At 41.0% G+C, this 17,272-nt stretch overlaps 1 protein-coding gene and 1 long non-coding RNA gene across 9 annotated transcripts in view; one reads left to right on the forward strand and one right to left on the reverse strand.

Annotated features, from left to right (window-relative positions):
- Positions 1–16,029, reverse strand: part of DENND4A (DENN domain containing 4A) — a 149,164-nt gene extending 133,135 nt beyond the window's left edge. For 7 of the 8 annotated variants that reach the window (XM_047736989.1, XM_047736996.1, XM_047736995.1 and 4 more), the window contains exon 1: positions 519–794. The gene's annotated coding sequence lies outside the window, so the exon portion shown is untranslated. Of the gene's footprint in view, positions 1–518; positions 795–15,820 lie in introns of those variants that run through there. The other variant, XM_047736990.1, reaches the window with a different exon arrangement.
- Positions 917–6,067, forward strand: LOC125104351 (uncharacterized). The gene is made up of 3 exons (XR_007128641.1): positions 917–1,041; positions 1,131–1,278; positions 5,943–6,067. It is a non-coding gene; the product is annotated as an uncharacterized LOC125104351 (long non-coding RNA).
- Positions 16,030–17,272: the final 1,243 nt, after the last annotated feature.

Here is a 17,272-nt window from a genome sequence, read left to right on the forward strand (position 1 = left end):
GAACGCTAACCCGGCCCCCGGTGGCTAGGGTTGGCTAAGCAGACCCCTGAGAGGAAAATCGGGCCTCTGGGGGCCCTTCAGGCTCCCGCTGCCGCCTGTTTAAAATATCGAGCAGGTGGGATTCCGGAAGGCCACCTCCGTCTTACGTAACGAGCTTGTCAAAATCCCAGCTCAGGACCTCCCCTCTCACCGCCCCCGCTCCCACCCCACCCCCACCTCCTAACAACAAGAGCCCCGAACCAGCCCGGAATAGAAAATCTGGAATGAAAACACCGGAGCCCCCCACGCGTCCAACACAGAGGTGCGGACGCTACTCTCAATACCGCCGCGCCAGCCCGGAGCGGACCCAGTCCGCCGAGGACCGTCCGGCTCTGAGAAGCCCCCGGGCGGAGGTCGCGGCCATCCGCACCACCTCTCCGAGCCCGGCCGACCCCGCTCCCGCGACCGCGGCTGTCACCGCTCGGGGCCGTGACAGCTCCACATGCCACCGTTGTCCGCGCCGCCACCCCCGCACTCACCTCACCGCTGGCTCCAGCGCGAGCAGCGGGTCGAGCTTGGAGAGCGGTGCCCAGTCCCTTCCAGACGGCGGCGGGACACCAGGGGCTGAATGCCGCGGCGCTCTAAACCCGCTTAGCTCATCCCCAGCCCGGCGCTCCGCCCTGCGCGGCACCCCCGCCCGCCCAGGCCTGCCGTCTCAGTCAGACGGGACTCCCCCTCCCCTCGCAGCCGCGGCTGCCTCCGCCTCCTTCTCTGGCTCCAGCCGCCGCGGCCGCCGCCGCTGCGACTGCTGCCATCTTGGCAGTGACGGAGGGGGCGGGGGCGGGGATCGCTGCCCATAAGCACCAATCGCGAGCCAGGCTCAGCCCCAGGGGGCGGGGCGGGGGCGGGTTGAGGTTTGTGGGGTCCTAGCGCCTGAAGCTGAGCAGGGCGGAGAAGGTGGGCGGGGCTGAGCCGCCCCAGCCAGTGACGCGAGCAGTAGTTGAGGAAATGTGCGCTGGTTCCCCCTGCGGTCGGGAGATCCCGAGCCTGAGGCGGGCGTGGGTGAGAAACACCTTCCCTTCCCCTTTCATCACCCCGAGGGTCAAGGATCCGTCTTGGGCCAACTGACCTGCTTCCTCCTTCCTCCCCAGCAGCCCCGACCGTCCTGACATTGCCCAGCCAGAGCATCACGCGTCCGTTTGAGCGGCTGCTCCTACACCAGGAGCGCTCAGCTTCCCCCAGAAAACCCCCTGAGGGGTTAGCAACCACCTAGTAGGTTTCGGTCCCAAGATTCTGAAGGTCAGGTAAAATGGGGAATTCAGGGGGGTTCTCTGAAAAGTACGTTGATAAAACTCCTATTGTTGACTGAAGGGGTGTCGATTACATTGGATTGATGGGATATGGCCTACTTAAACCTGGCTATGGCTCCACCATTAGTGGCTGTTGGCAAATTGCCTCTGAGAAATGAGAGTAATAAAGGTTGATTACAGCAACAGGGTTGTTCTGAGGTTAAATTGTGTAATACATGTGAAGTGCTTAGCGTAGTGCCTGAAAGTACTCAATGAATGTTAGATATTATTCCATGGTCAAATGAAGGAGACATGGGACCCTAAAAGTCCCTCTAGTTTCAAATCAACTTTCTTGATTGTGCAGAATATTTGTCCCTTTTATCCCATTTATCCCTTTTACTAACCAAGTTTACAGCTCTATTTCCTATCTCCATTTCTTCCATCATATTCAGTTAGTTGGTCAGTCAACAAACATTGGTTGAACCGCAAATAGCCATGAGGGAAACTGAAAAAGGTCTGCTTTCATGGAACTGACTAGTTGGAAAAAGAGGGACAATAAATACTTCACACATTTTGGAAGAAACCATGTACAAAGGTGATGAACAGAATCCTAGGAGAGCAAATAACAGGATAGGTTAAAAACAACAAAAACAGAGTGTCAGGAAAGGCTCATCTGAGGGATGAGGAGTCAGTAATGTGAGAAATGGCCTGGGGAATTGTTTAAGGCAGAGGGAATGGCTGTGCAAAGGATCTGTGGTAATAAGGATCTTGGCTATTAGAACTGAGTGGAGTTTGGTGCTGGAAAATCTAAAGTATAAAGAGGAGCCTGGAATGAGTCTGGAGAGGTGAATGAGGGCCTATTCCCCCAGGGCCTAAGAAAATAAGAAACAAGATCAGATTTTACTGTAATTGCAACTGAAAGCCATTAGAGCAAGGAAGTTGGGAACAGTTTGCAGTATGACATCTGTGTCTATATTTTGGGCAATATATGGGCCAAAGAACTGAATTTCAAGTAAAACAAAAAAACCTGAAGTTGAGCCTATTCAACACTAAGTTGGTCAAATTATATGTTCTGATCTTCAGTTTCCTTATAAAAATGTATGAGCATCAATCACATAAGACTGTATACAGAAAAATATTACTTTCACTGAAAATTGTTAAATAATGTAAGTTGTTTCTAAGTGTTTTGTATGTCTTCTTAGTGTTACTTATAGTTGCCTAATCAGTGCTATTTGATAAGTACATTTATCACTGGTGTGGGGTTTTTTTATTGCAAGTGGTAATCCAAGTCAGTCATTCTTAACCATTTTTGGTACAATGTGCTACTAAGGAAAATAATATGTACTGTTATAAGTGTGTAGTTTTTTTTAAGATTTTATTTTATTTTATTTTTTTAAGATTTTATTTATTTGACAGAGAGAGATCACAAGCGGGCAGAGAGGCAAGCAGACAGAGAGAGCGGGGGGGAAGCAGGCTCTCCACTGAGCAGAGAGCCCGATGCGGGGCTCGATCCCAGGACCCCGAGATCATGACCTGAGCTGAAGGCAGAGGCTTAACCACTGAGCCACCCAGGTGCCCCCTAAGATTTTATTTTTAAGTAATACCTTCCCCCAGCATGGGGCTCGAACTTACAACCCTGAGATCAAGAGTCGAATGATTTACCAACGAAGCCAGCTGGGTGCCCCATGAGTGTGTAGTTTATTGATGTTGTAGTTCCAAATGGATTTTTAAGTGCTAAGCTGTGCATTTTCTAGTGAAATTTGCTATCACATCAATTTTAATCTTTTTATTTGGATAATTATACATTACATAAAATGTACTATTTTAACTATTTCTAAGTATTCATTTCAGTGGCATTAAGTATATTCACATTGTTATGCAGCCATCATTAGAACTTCTTCATCATCCCAAACTGAAACTCTACCCAGTAAACAATAACTCCTATTCTACTTTATAAACCATGTATTTTTTTTAAGGTATCAGGTGAGTTTCCTCCCCAAAATTGTAAATGAGTTTGGTAATCAGTAGGATTGTTTGGTCCCATTAAAGGGTTCAGTGAACCATTACATATAAGTTTAGAAACCACCACCCAAGAAATAAGAATTAGTGTAACTTTTTAGCTCAGATAGTTAACACATAATAATAATGAAAAGTACTAATGTAGGACCAATTAATTTTTAGCACTGAAAAATTGTGCTCTCTGACCATAAAATATGCTCTATGGTCTTGTAAACGTTTGCTCCGAAATGGCCCAGACAATGTGCCCCTCCATTTATGTTCAACTATTCTAAATGCATGTCTAATTGATACTATTAATTTTCATTAAAAAATAAGTGATTACAGCTCTGGGTAAATTTCATTTTAAAAATCACTCTTGTGTGAGGAATGTTGTAAAAAAAAAAAAGGAAAGAAAGAAAGAAGCAAGTTTTTGCTACATTTGAAATAATTAAACATTCTATAAAGTTATAAAGATCAAAAGATCAAGATGGTTTTTGATTTGAAATACTGAGTCGATACATCCTACATGCATGGAGTTTTTCACTCCATATAACCAAAAATTAAATATCTTTACCAGGCTGGATCCTTCTTCCTGGTGCCTGTGTCACCCACCGTGTTTTTATCCCCAGTGTGAGGGCATGGCTATAGGCCAGTCAGTGATTGCAAGGGAGAGATTATGGTATAAGGGGCCCTAAGAGAATTTTGGGGACAATGGATATGTCCACTATCTAGACTGTGGTGATGGTTTCATAGGTGTATACCTATGTCATACTTAGCAAGTTCCACACTTTAGCTATGTGTAGTCCCCTGTGTGTCAATTATATTTCAATAAAACTGTAAAAAAAAAAATCCAATTGCAAACTTCCTGTTCTCTCTGGATGCAGATTTAGCCTTTCATCGGTTTTAATCCCTGTGAGACCTATCTAGTCAATTACTCTTTGAGGCACAGCAAAAAGTACTCTTTTAGGGGCACCTGGGTGGCTCAGTCGTTAAGCATCTCCATGTAGGGCTCGTTGCTCAGCAGGGAGCCTGCCTCTCTGCCTGCCTGTGTGTACTCTCTCTCTGGCAAATAAATAAAAACTTTAAGAGAAAAAGTACTCTTTTAATTGGCGAAAAAAAATGCAAATATTTTATCTACCTTTGCCAATTAAAATATCATGGACATATGGGGCACCTGGGTGGCTCAGTAGGTTAAGCATCAGGCTCTTGGTTTCGGCTTAGGTCATGATCCCATGGGTGGTAGGATTGAACCTGCATGGTAGGGCTCCTTCCCTTCTCAGCAGGGAGTCTGCTCCAAATTCTCTCCCTCTTCCCCTCCTCCCCCCACTCCTGTGCACTCTCTCTCTCTCAAATAAATATATCTTTTAAAAAATAAGAAAATATTATGGATGTATAGTTACAAGCATAGTTTACCGACTGGGATTCTTAGAAGTTTCAAAAGTTGAAAAGGTTTGAAGTTTTGGTTGTTTTTTGAATCAAAGAACACTCTTTTTTCAAAGAACACACTTTCTGAAAGAACATATTAAAAAGCAGTAGAAAAACAATAAGAGTATTTGACTGTATTCTCAGGAAGTGACTTTAAATACCTCAGAGCCCTTAACGGTCCTATCTTGAGTTCTCCCAACATCCCACACATATGTCACTATAGTCACAGTTAAACAAACTTAAACCCTAAATGTGATTTGGGCAAGGGAGTCTAACAGTGCAGACCTGGGCCACATAGAAAAATGTGGCTTAGATGTTGGGCCTCATGCCATTTCTGAAATTATGCCATTTTTTACACCTGAAACTGTATCTGGTTTTTTTCTTAAAAGTTATTTTTAAATACTATGGTTTGAATGGTGCATTAAGGAAAACTTTGAAACCAATAACAGTTTAAAGCTCTGGAAGCTCAAGCTATTGTACAGCCTAATCCTCTCCACCTGTTAAATCTATTTACCTTTAATTGCTATACCAGAAATTTCCCATGTCTTTAAGTGAAAACCTGGAGCCTTCTATAAAGTGGTCTTTATATCTATGCCACAGGGCCTCCTTATGGGTGAGAAAGCCTTCCACCAGGGATTTATCATTCTTTAGAAACTCTTTGGATGTGCCACAAAGCAGCACACATTACCAAGTTCAATTCATTGTGCAATGGTGTTAGAATGACACTCCAGTGTATTTGAGCCACAAACTGAAATTTATTAGAAATCTGGTCAAATTATCCACTTTTTTTTTTTTAAGATTTTATTTATTTATTTGACAGAGAGAGAGATCACAAGTAGGCAGAGAGGCAGGCAGAGAGAGAGGGGGAAGCAGGCTCCCTGCTGAACAGAGAGCCCAATGCGGGCTCAATCTCAGGACCCTGAGATCATGACCTGAGCCGAAGGCAGAGGCTTAACCCACTGAGCCACCCAGGCGCCCCAGTATCTACTTATTTCTTAAAAGCACAAATCAGATTAAATACTTTTGAAAGACAAGTTATCTGAACAGCTCACAAGAATAATAGTGAGAATGTAATGTTGTCCTTGAGAGCGGTGTCCAGGGACAGGAGGGCTCTAGCAGTCTGAGCCACTGCTGTCTAGCCTGTTGGTGGCCCACTGAGGAGTCATCTTTGACTCAGCACTTTTTCACAAATTTGAAAATTATCACCTCCCAACACCCTCCTCAAGTGAATGCTTCTACCTTTCTCAACAGGTCCTTCTGATTTCAATTTTTAGTTTTTAAATGATCTGCAAAAGAAAGCCATTTATACGGAGTGTGGCTTTTTTAACTGTCATTGTCCAGAGACAGCTATGCCTCCTGACTTTCTTTAAATGGTAAGACGATATTTTTGTAACTTTTGACAAATTTGTGTCAGTCAGATTTTATGCACAAAGTGCTATGCTGGGCACAAAAGGAAAACAAAGATAGATAAGCCCCTTATGCCTCTAAGGCACAAGGTATATTCCCAGGCATGTCACTTTAATAAAAATCACACTATGAGAAGTTCTGTACTAAATGGTGGGACTATTGCTGTGGAGACTGGGGGAGTGGAGTGATTAATTCTGATTGTGGGAATGGAAGGTGACAAAGAGAGAACATTTGAATGAATCCCGAGAGAACCTAGACTTTCTACAAAAGGTAAGGGTACCCCTATTTGGTGCATAGGGATAGGGGTGGGCACAAGGTAGGAAAAGCTTTTTTTTTTTTTTATAAACTCTGAAAAAAACAACAGATGAACTGGAATTTTCTCAACAAATGAAAGAGATGCTCATAAATTGTTCCTACACTTTGATTCTCTTTGGGAGTGGCCAAAGGCTCAAATAATTTGGAAGGTTGGGCATCTGTGCTGACTTGCAGGAAATATGAGTCAGCTTTTCTCATGGACTCAGCACTGTTGTTACAGCTAGGATATTTGGAAACATGAAGCTCAACAAATCAGACAACATAGAGTCTTTTCTTTTTTCTTGATTGGCCCAGACATGTGTTCTGCAAGGGTAAACAACAGGGATGCTCTGCTTATTGGTGAGGGGAAACACCTGCAATGGAAAAAAGTAAACTTAAAGTACTTCTGTTTCTTGTATAATTCCTCAGACTGGGAGACAGACACATATCTCTCTTCTGTGCTTTGGGAATGTATATTCAGTTGCCTCCAGACAACTCGGTCCCAAATTCACCTGAAACTCAAAATGTATTTGAGGGTAAGCTCATTATCTTTACCCCAAACCTGCTTCTCCTATATTCTTTAATTTCTTGAATAGTACCCACCATGTACCAATCTCAAAAGTCAAAACCTGTGAGTAATCAACTCCTCTTCCCCACCCTCATTCTTTTTTTTTTTTTTTTTAAGATCTTACTTAATTATTTGACACAGAGAGAGAGAGAGCACAAGCAGAGGGAGAGGCAAGCAGGAGAGGGAGAAGCAGGCTCCCCAGTGATCAGGGAGCCTGCCTTGGGGCTCCATCCCAATATCCTGAGATCATGACCTGAGCCGAAGGTAGATGCTTAACTGACTGAGCCACCCAGGCACCTCTCCCCACCCTCCTTCTTAAACATTTAATCATCAAAGCCAATCGATATTACCTTTTTAACATACAGTTATACCGTTCTTATTGCTCCTCATCACAATCTCCATTCCGACTGGCCTAGTTCAAACTGTACTGCTGGGTTTTTTGGTTTGTTTTTTGTTTGTTTGTTGTTGTTTTACCTGAAATGTTGTAGGAATCAGCTCATTGGATTCCCTATCTCTTGTCTTTTCCTCTTCAACCCTACCTTCCTTTTGTTGCCAGGTTAATCTTTCTAAAGAAGAAATATGATAATCCAGACATAGCTTGAGGTTGCTAGCTTCCTCCTCTCCTTTCTTTCTGTTCTTGGTGGAAAAGTCACTGTCCAGTGTTGACGATATCTAAGAGGAGCAGAGCATTATGGTCTATGCGTTGCTCTCCCGTGCCTCTCTCCAGGATGGTGGAGATAGCCTCTCATTCTTTCAGATTCAGGACACGAGGTTCTTAATGGAAAGAAACAATTTAAGCCTCTGCTGTCTATAAGGATTGGTCTCCCCTACAAATGTGTACAGACAGATGGACTGATCAGTTATACCAAACTACTTATATTAAAGGCAAAGTTAATCCAGAAGGGGAGAACTCTAACAATTACCTTACTCAGAATTTGGAGAAAAATGGCCTTTTAATGATAAAGATTTTAATTAAAAACCAAAAAGATCTCCAAAGCTGCTTCTAAGGCCATTTTAGTCTCTTTACAGTCCCCATTTGCTGTCCTGTCTCCTAGAAATGGATATCCTTCTTCTACATTCTCTGCTTATAACCCTGTGTTTTCATAATTGGTTGTAATTATTTTATCAGCATTTTGAATTTAATAAACATCACTTACTGATTTAATAGAATTTAGATGTTGTAATAGTAACTTACAGAGTTTTAAATTCTACTGAAAGGGAAACAGAAAGAAGTTGGCATGAGGCTTTTATTTGAATGTATTCGAACTGAAATGGAAGAAAGGCTTTTAGAGATGGCACAATAGGGCAGTGCTGGCAAACCCTGCTGGCCTGTGCAGTGCTGCCTGGAAGGTCGTGGATGGCACAGTGAAGAAAGGAGAGCCACAGAATCCTTGATTCAGGCTGATGAGAGTAGATAACGATACAGCTCATTTTAAACAAACTCTATGCGAAGAAGGGATAGGGAATTAGTGGAGCTGTGAAGAGACAAGAAACCTATTCTTCTGTTTCATATTTTCCTGATGATCACATAGCACGGGGCTCTGTTTGCCATAAGGTTAGCAGCAAGGATTGAAATACTAAAGGTAATAAAAATGGTTGTTGCTTGCAAGGGAAAATCTCGAGGGCAGAATTCAGGTAATGCATAGGGGCAACTGGATGAGGGTAGGGCTAAATGGATTGGGTTATAGTGCAGTTGAGGTGGGAAAGGCAATTAGAGATGGATTTAAAATGTATCACTGACCCACATCATGATGGCTCTATGAGAATGTCAGCTTTCATAAACTGACTTCATGTTTCTCTGAACCAGAACATAGGATTTTTGAGTGGGAAGGAACCTTAGAGGTCATCTTGTAACCATTTCATTTTCCCCAGAGTGACCATTTGCAAAGGTGTGACCATTTGTCCAACATCATACATATCCAGTTGTGGGAGGAGAGCTAGAACTAGAATCCAGATTCCCAGATTCCGGGTTCTTTGATTTCTCTGCTACATAGTATCAATCAGTTGTGAGAACTCAGTATTCCAAACTCTCCGTGAATACATAGGAAAATCCTTATTGTAGAGATGAAGAAACTGAGGATCAGCAAGGTGGAGTGAATTTACCAAATCCCATGGCGGGACTTGATCAGAGTCTAGGCCTCACAATTCCTGAGCCAATAGGCTTCTACCAAACCACACTGCCTAGGGGATTCAAAAAAAGTGAAATATTCAATGCCATGTTTCAAGGCATAGAATTTTCTCCTTCGATCTACAGGTATTTTGTGCTGTTATATGTTACGTCTTTGCCAGGAGCTATAGAACAGATTATAAGTCTAAAAGATTGGGGGCACCTGGGTGGCTCATTCGGTTAAGCACCTGCCTTTGGCTCAAGTTCATGATCCAGGGTCCTGGGATTGAACCCGGCATAGGGCTCCTCTTTTGGTAGGGTATCTTCTACTCCTGCCCCTCCCCCTGCTCATGCTTGCACTTGCGTGTGCTCTCTCTCTCTTTCTCGCTCTGAAATAAATACAATCTTCAAAAAAAAAAAAGACTAAAAGATTTATTTTGCAAGACTAAAAACTGAACGTTATCCCATTATCAGGGAAATAAACATGTCTCTTGGTGGTTTATAAGCCAGCAGGAAGTCAGTCTTTGGTGTACTACAATATTGGGAATGTTTTCGCTTTCATCAAAGAATGGGTTTCAGATTCTCTACTGTATTATCCCAGTAATACATCTATCAGATGGGCAAACATTTAAAAATCTGATGACACCAAGGGTTATTGAGGCTGTAGGAAAACTGGAACTCTCGTGCTTTAGTGCTGGGAATGTTAAATGGCCAAATCCTTTTGGAAAGCTGTTTGGCAATATTTAGTAAAATTGAAAATACATATGCCCTACCATCTAGCAATTCCATTTCTGGGTATCTACTCTAAAGCAGTTTTTTTCCAAACTGTGATTCATGATGCATTAGTGGATTGTGAGATTGATTTAAGGGTTACAAAAACATTTTTTATAAATGAAACAGAAGAGAAAATATTAGGTTAGGGATGGTTTTGTGGGCCACCTTGATTCTCCCTCTCTAGGACTGAAGTGTTAGTTCACACAGCTGCTGCGAGGGTTGGCAGTCTACAGCTTTAGCTGAGTCCCTCTCCAGGACTCTTTCCAGGAAGAGAGCTACTTGCCCAAGGTCACGCCCTCTTCCTGGGTGCAGCTGTATCCAGTAACTGGTCAATGCAGGTATATAAAGTCCTGATTCCCTTGCCCCCATTCAAAATTACTCTGATGAAAGATCACTGCAGCAAATGTGGGATCAACTGAGGCTTTTGATGCCACTTCATTAGACCCCAAAACTTTCTCTGCTCATTCCTGCTTCTTTCACTCTGCCACAAGTGCTGATCCCAGGACACTCCCCAATAAATGCCCTGCACGCAGATTTCTGTCACACAGATCTCCTTCTAGGCAGCTCGGCCTGTGATGATATACTATGCACGTAGGCATATGTGGAATAGAATGTGAAATTATTTTTCACCATACGGATTGGCCATAAAAGTTTGAAAATCCTGCACCTAGAGAAGCTTTGAAGATGCTATGAAGATGCCCCAGGAGATGCTATGAAGATGTTCACTGGGGTACTGTTTGTAGTAATGATGACTAGTAGTGATTATAAATGTCTGTAATCATGCAATGGGGTATTATATAATAATTAAAGTTAGTAAGGAAAAATCAACAAAACTAAGAGGCAGCCTATGGAATGGGAGAAGATATTTACAAGTGACATATCTGATAAAGGGTTAATATCCAAAATCTATAAAGAGCTTCTCAAACCAACACCCAAAAAACAAATAATCCAGTTAAGAAATGGGCAGAAGACATCAATAGACAATTTTCCAAAGAAAATATCGAGATGGCTAACAGACACATGAAAAGATGCTCAACATCACTCATCATCAGGGAAATACAAATCAAATCCACGATAAGATACCACCTCACACCTGTCAGAATGGCTAAAATTAACAACACAGGAAACAACAGATCTTGGTGAGGATGCAGAGAAAATGGAACCCCCTTGCACTCTTGGTGGGAATGCAGAGTGGTGCAGCCACTCTGGAAAACAGTATGGAGTTTCCTCAGAAAGTTAAAAATAGAGCTACCCTATGCTCCAGCAATTGTGCTACTAGCTATTTAACCAAAGGATACAAAAATACAGATTCAAAGGGGTACATGTACCCCGATGTTTATAGCAGTATTATCAACAATATCCAAACTATGGAAAGAGCCCACATATCCATTGACTCATAAAGGGATAAAGATGTGGTATATGTCTACAATGGAGTATTACTCAGCCATCAAAAAGAATGAAATCTTGCCATTTGCAGTGACATGGATGGAGCTAGCGTCTATTATGCTAAGAGAAATAAGTCAGAGAAAGGCAAATACCATGTAATTTCACTCCTATGTGGAATTTAAGAAAGAAAATAGGTGAACATAGGGGAAGGGGAGAAAAGAGAGAGAAAGAGAGTGAAGCAAGCCATAAGAGACTCTTAACGTTAGAGAACAGAGGTTGATAGAGGGAGGTGGGGGGGTGAGCTAAATGGGTTATGGGTTGGTTTTAAAGAGGGCACTTTCTGGAATGAACACTGGGAGTTTTATCTAAGTGGTGAATCACTAATTTCCACTCCTGAAACCAGTATTGCACTATATGTTAACTAGCTTGAATTTAAATAAAAATTTGGAAAAAAATAAAATTGGGGCCCCTGGGTGGCTCAGTGGGTTAAAGCCTCTGCCTTCGGCTCAGGTCATGGTCTCAGGGTCCTGGGATCGAGCCCCGAATCAGGCTCTCTGCTCTGCGGGGAGCCTTCTTCCTCCTCTCTCCCTGCCTGCCTCTCTGCCTACTTGTAATCTCTGTCTATCAAATAAATAAATAAAATCTTAAAAAAAATAAAATTAGTGAAATCTCCTGACATCTACCAACATGGATAAATCCTTGAAATATAAGGATATATACCAGCTTCAGGACAGTGGCTACCTCTAGAGAAGGAATGTGGGAAATTGGATAAATTTGGGACCTCAACTGTATTGTAGCCTTGTATTGCTTTTTAAAGAAGCATCAAAACAAATATGGCAAAATTATAGCATTTATTAAATTTATATGGGCACAGGCTTTTTTCACTATTCTATATGTTTAACATATTTTAAAATTAAATTTTGTTTAATGGACTATTACTGCAGAAAGTCTACATGCAAAAGCAGAGCATTTTTAACTTTATCTTACTATCAGGAAATAGTGAAAGGACAGCTAACAAGGTCACTTCCTCTTAAATTTGGTCCACAGGTAATGACTCATGGGATACAGACATTCTAGTTATAACTGTTTGGCTGATTTATTGCACATTATTTTTTTTTCTTCCCCTATTTTCATTACTACTAAGTTTCATGTAATGAGAACAATACTAGAATCTTCTACGACTTCATTGAGTTCTACTGACACAGTCAATTTCTCCATCATATGCCCTTGGCAACCACTGATTGGATTTTTATTCCCATTATATTGCCTTTTACAGGATAGCAAATAAATAGAATCATACAATGTGTAACTTTTGTTTTTGATTTTTTTTTTTTACTTAGCATAATGCATTTAAAATTTGCCATGTTGCATGTTGCATACATCAGTGGTTTGTTTCCGTTGCTGAGTAGCAGTCCAACCATAGTTTGTTTATCCATTCTCCAGCTGAGGGACACTTGGGATATTTCCAGTTTTTGGTGATTGCAAATAAAGCCTTTAAATGTTTGTACACAGGTTTTTGTGTAGACCTATGTCTTCATTTTTCTTAGGTAAATATTTAGGAGGGGGGATTGCTGAGCCTTAAGATAAGACCATGTTTATCAGAAACTCTCACACTATTTCTCCATGTGGCTGTACCATATTGCATTCCCACCAGTGATGCAGTATGAGAGGTCCAGTTTGCTCCAGTTGGTATTATCAGGTTTTGATTTATTTAGTTGTTCAAGTTTTTTTTTAATCTATTCTTATCGGCATAAAAGGTTTTGATGGTATCTTATTGTAGTTTTGGTTGCATTGCCCTAGTGATTAATGCTGTTAAGTAAGCTTTAGTAATATTTTTTAAATTTTAAATTTATTTCGCAGAGAGAGAATGGGAGAGAGAGAGAGCACACAACCAGGGGGAGCAGCAGAGGCAGAGTGAGAGTCAGGCTCCCCACTGGGTGGGAAGCCCAACTCAGGGCTCGATCCCAGGATCCTGGAGTCATGACCTGAGCTGAAGGCAGTTGCTTACCTGACTTAGCCATCCAGACTCACCTCTATCATAACACTTTAAGCAGGAAAATTATTCAAAGATTGGAGTATTACAAAATCATCTTTCCTACCCGGAAAATGATAGAGGAAGGAGTCTTTCAACTTCTCAGCTCTAAAACAGTTGTACTCTATGAAGCCAAAAAAAAACCCCAAACCCCAAAACCCCCCAAAAAAGGTGGGGGGGATATTAAAACAAAACAAGCAGAGAGAGGTATTTAGTTGACTATGTGATTATGGTCATTTTAGTTTAATAGTACCTTCATTTAGTGGTGATAGGTAAAAGAGTAGAGGAGAGAAAAGGCAATAGAAATAGCATTACTATTACATTCCTGGGTCTTCAGGATATAGCCTTTTGTATCATATGGGCCATCTAGAGTTCAAATGAAACTGGCCAAGCTGCCTTGGAAGAAGGAATTCAGTAGAGGTTAGTGTTATTATCCAAAAGCATATGTAAGGGGTAGATCTAAGGAAGAAACTAAAAAAAGTAAGGAGAATAAAAATGTGGCCAGTAATGAAACTATAAATTAGGGTAAAGAAGTGGTTGTGGCTTTGGGAGAGTCCACTCGATTGTTTACTTGACCCTCTATTTTACTTACTTAGGTTTGGTTTTATTTTGCTACAGAACATGTGCAAAGTGAAACACGTTGCCTGTATAGATGTAGTATGATCGATAAGATCTAATACAGAAGCTTTATTAATACTTCAACATGTAGGGGCGCCAGGGTGGCTCAGTGGGTTAAAGCCTCTGCCTTCGGCTCAGGTCATGGTCCCAGGGTCCTGGGATCGAGCCCCACATCGGGCTCTCTGCTCAGCAGGAAGCCTGCTTCCTCCTCTCTCTCTCTCTGCTTGCCTCTCTGCCTACTTGTGATCTCTCTCTGTCAAATAAATAAATAAAATCTTTTAAAAAAATACTTCAACCAATGCATATATTTAAGGAAAAGCAAAATTTTAGAATATTAGTAAGTCCTATGTATAAAAGCAGTCACTATAAAACAGATCTTCATACCTAAAGATGAGAACACAGTGAGTCTATTTATAAAGAACTATAATAATACAAAATAGACTCTAAATGATAATACATAGGGGTTTCCAAAGCAACAGGAAAGATGAAAGAAGCCCGTTTGGAGGTTAGCGTGTATTAGAAATCATGGCAGATGAAAATTGTGGGGAAGAATTGCTAATGAAATTGCTAACCTCAGTCCTCAGAACTAAGAAATTCAGAGAATTTGGATAACTGGGCCAAAAGCTGATTTGGATCAATAAGAATATCCTCTAGACTGGACATATTCAAAGCTGCTCACTAGTGTAGGTGAGAAAATGTCTTCCAAAATAATTTGTTCTTATCACTGTCATTGCTTTGAATTGCCAGAAAAAGATTTATGCCTTAAGTGAGTGCGCTGTCTATGAAGCAAGGTTTTGTTCCAGATGTTAAGCCAGTATGAAGTGAGATCTGTCAATTTCTGGAACTAGAGCAGGAGAGATGTGTGTGACATATGTTATGCTGGTGAAAAGACTATGTCTCTGGACCGTGATTATTAGCTTCTTGTTCCAGCGAAATCTTCATGTTCAGGGCATAAGAAACCTCACTCAATTTTTTTCCTTTTTGACCTCGTTAAAGTCCTTGGAATGGGAAGTTATGACGCTCATATTTTCAAGAACTGTGCAGCTACCTCTGAGAAATTTGTAAGGTCCTTAAAAAAATTCATAAGTTTGGATGGAACAGAAAAGGAATTTTTGTATAGAACAAGACTAGAATCAAAGGCCCAGACATGAAGCAGCTCATGGAAGGACTGTTTTTGTTGTTGTTGTTATTAGTTTTGTTTGTTTGTTTGAGATCGTTCACAACAGAGAAACTATTAAGATCGCAAATCATAGTCCAGATTTGGAGCTACTGGGGAAAAATCCCTGACTTTTTAATCTTCAAATAGCTACCTCCCTTTCACAGCAAGTACACAACCCCAACTGTATCTCCGCCACTCTCTACTTTTGAATATTTTATGATCAAGGCTACAGTTTTTTGAGGTAGTTCTCAGATCTTTCACCACATTGCCTATCATTCATTTTGTAAAAATAGTTGTCCTAGTTCTTAATACAATTTCTGTATTTGGAACGAATGATCATTAACTATTGCCATTAGAAAAAAAAAAAAACAGGGGCGCCTGGGTGGCTCAGTGGGTTAAGCCACTGCCTTCGGCTCAGGTCATGATCCCAGGTCCTGGGTTCGAGCCCCACATCGGGCTTTCTGCTCAGCAGGGAGCCTGCTTCCTCCTCTCTCTCTGCCTGCCTCTCTGCTTACTTGTGATTTCTCTCTGTCAAATAAATAAATAAAAATCTTAAAAAAAAAAAAAAAGAAAAAAAAAACATTCAAGCGCCTATATATACCCACACAAATAGGCATTTACAAAAAGAAATTCCACAGACATATTCCCTTTTTTTCCCCATCAGCCAAAAATAACTTCAACACAGACAGTTATTTTAACTGATAAATTTTTGGTCTCCCAAATTTATCCTTAAACCCCACCTCAAATCCTGAAACCTCAAAAGGAATCACAAAAGACTACATACCTTCTCAGTCCTCAATAAATGACGAGTGACTGTTGTTACTGCTCTGGTCTTCATAATTCTCATAGTATAAAGACGACAATCATTTGTTTAGACAGTTAACTGTCCTTAACTCATTTTTGTCCTAAACTTTAGCATCTCCATAGGGATCACCGTAATCTTTAATAAAAACAGGGGTCATTTAGGGTATAAGCTCAGAAAACTTAGAAATTTTGGTTTTAAAAGTCCGTCACCTACTTCATGTGAAAAATTATATGGAGTACTCTTTACCCTGATCTCTTCTTCTTCCCTTTTCTTTCTTTCTTTCTTTTTTCTTTTTTTTTTTTTTTTTTGGCTGTCTTCTCTGGTTTACAACAGACACAGCTATTCTAGAGCCACAAAGCAAAGTTTTGCAACAGAATGGCCTTGAAATAGAATACTGTCCAGCTGAAAACTTAGGCAATCAAAATGAAATAAATGAAATCATGCCTGCTAGACTTTCCATGTCATTTCTTATAAGGAGAGCTATCACCTTTTTAGGAGAATGTTTTTCTTTAGGTAACCCTGTACCCTGTCCATATCAAAGAGTTCTCAATCAGCCACAGCACTGCAAGGAAGACATAACCCTCTTATCCACAAGTGCTGCTTTAGTCACTAAAATGTAGTTTCTGAAAATAAGTTAAGTGCTACTGCTTGGAAACTACCACAGTGTTTCTACTAAAAGTGGTAAAATCATGGGGTGCCTAGCTGGCTCAGTCGGTGGAGCGTAGGGGGTTGTGAGTTCGAGCCCCGCATTGGCTATAGAGATTACTTAAAAAAATCTTAAAAAAAAAAAAGTGGTAAAATCTCTGAGGGCACATAAACTCTTTAAAAATGGACTATAAAAGTACTTGAGAGGCTTCAGCACGTGAGTTAAATGCTGCAATCATGCTCTGAAACCAAGTCGTGTTTCTCAAAAATGTGTTAGTCTGTATGGGTTTTCTGGTGTTTTTGTTTGTTTGTTTTTGCAAGAGGCCCCACTCTGGCCACAGATGACTTGCTTGGGTTTTAAAGTTTTCTCTCTTTCTTTCTTTCTTTTTTTTTTCCATTTTGATTCTGAAATGAAATTGACTTGATAAAAAGCAACATATGGGCCACTCTGATAGACTGAAAATTCTCAGGCAGCACATGACTCATGATAACTGTGTAGTATGCATTAGAACTGCTTATCTGACTATCTCACAACATTTTGTAAACATGTATCCACTCAAAACCAGCCTGATCGGAATAATTTCTCCACAGTTTTTCTCCATTCCTGCACACCTAAGATCATTTTTAATGTGGAAATGTAAGGAAAGGTTTAAAATACTTTTTTTTTTTCAGTAGTAGTTGTGGGTAAATTGCCAACATTCTTATAAATGTCTCAGCCAATGGCCAAGAGTTCAGTGACAGGGTTTTCCTAACCACACACCAGTATGTTCAGCCAGTCAGCAGTCT

The sequence above is a fragment of the Lutra lutra genome, chromosome 7 (assembly GCF_902655055.1).
Source record: "Lutra lutra chromosome 7, mLutLut1.2, whole genome shotgun sequence".
NCBI classification, from domain to species: Eukaryota; Metazoa; Chordata; class Mammalia; order Carnivora; family Mustelidae; genus Lutra; species Lutra lutra.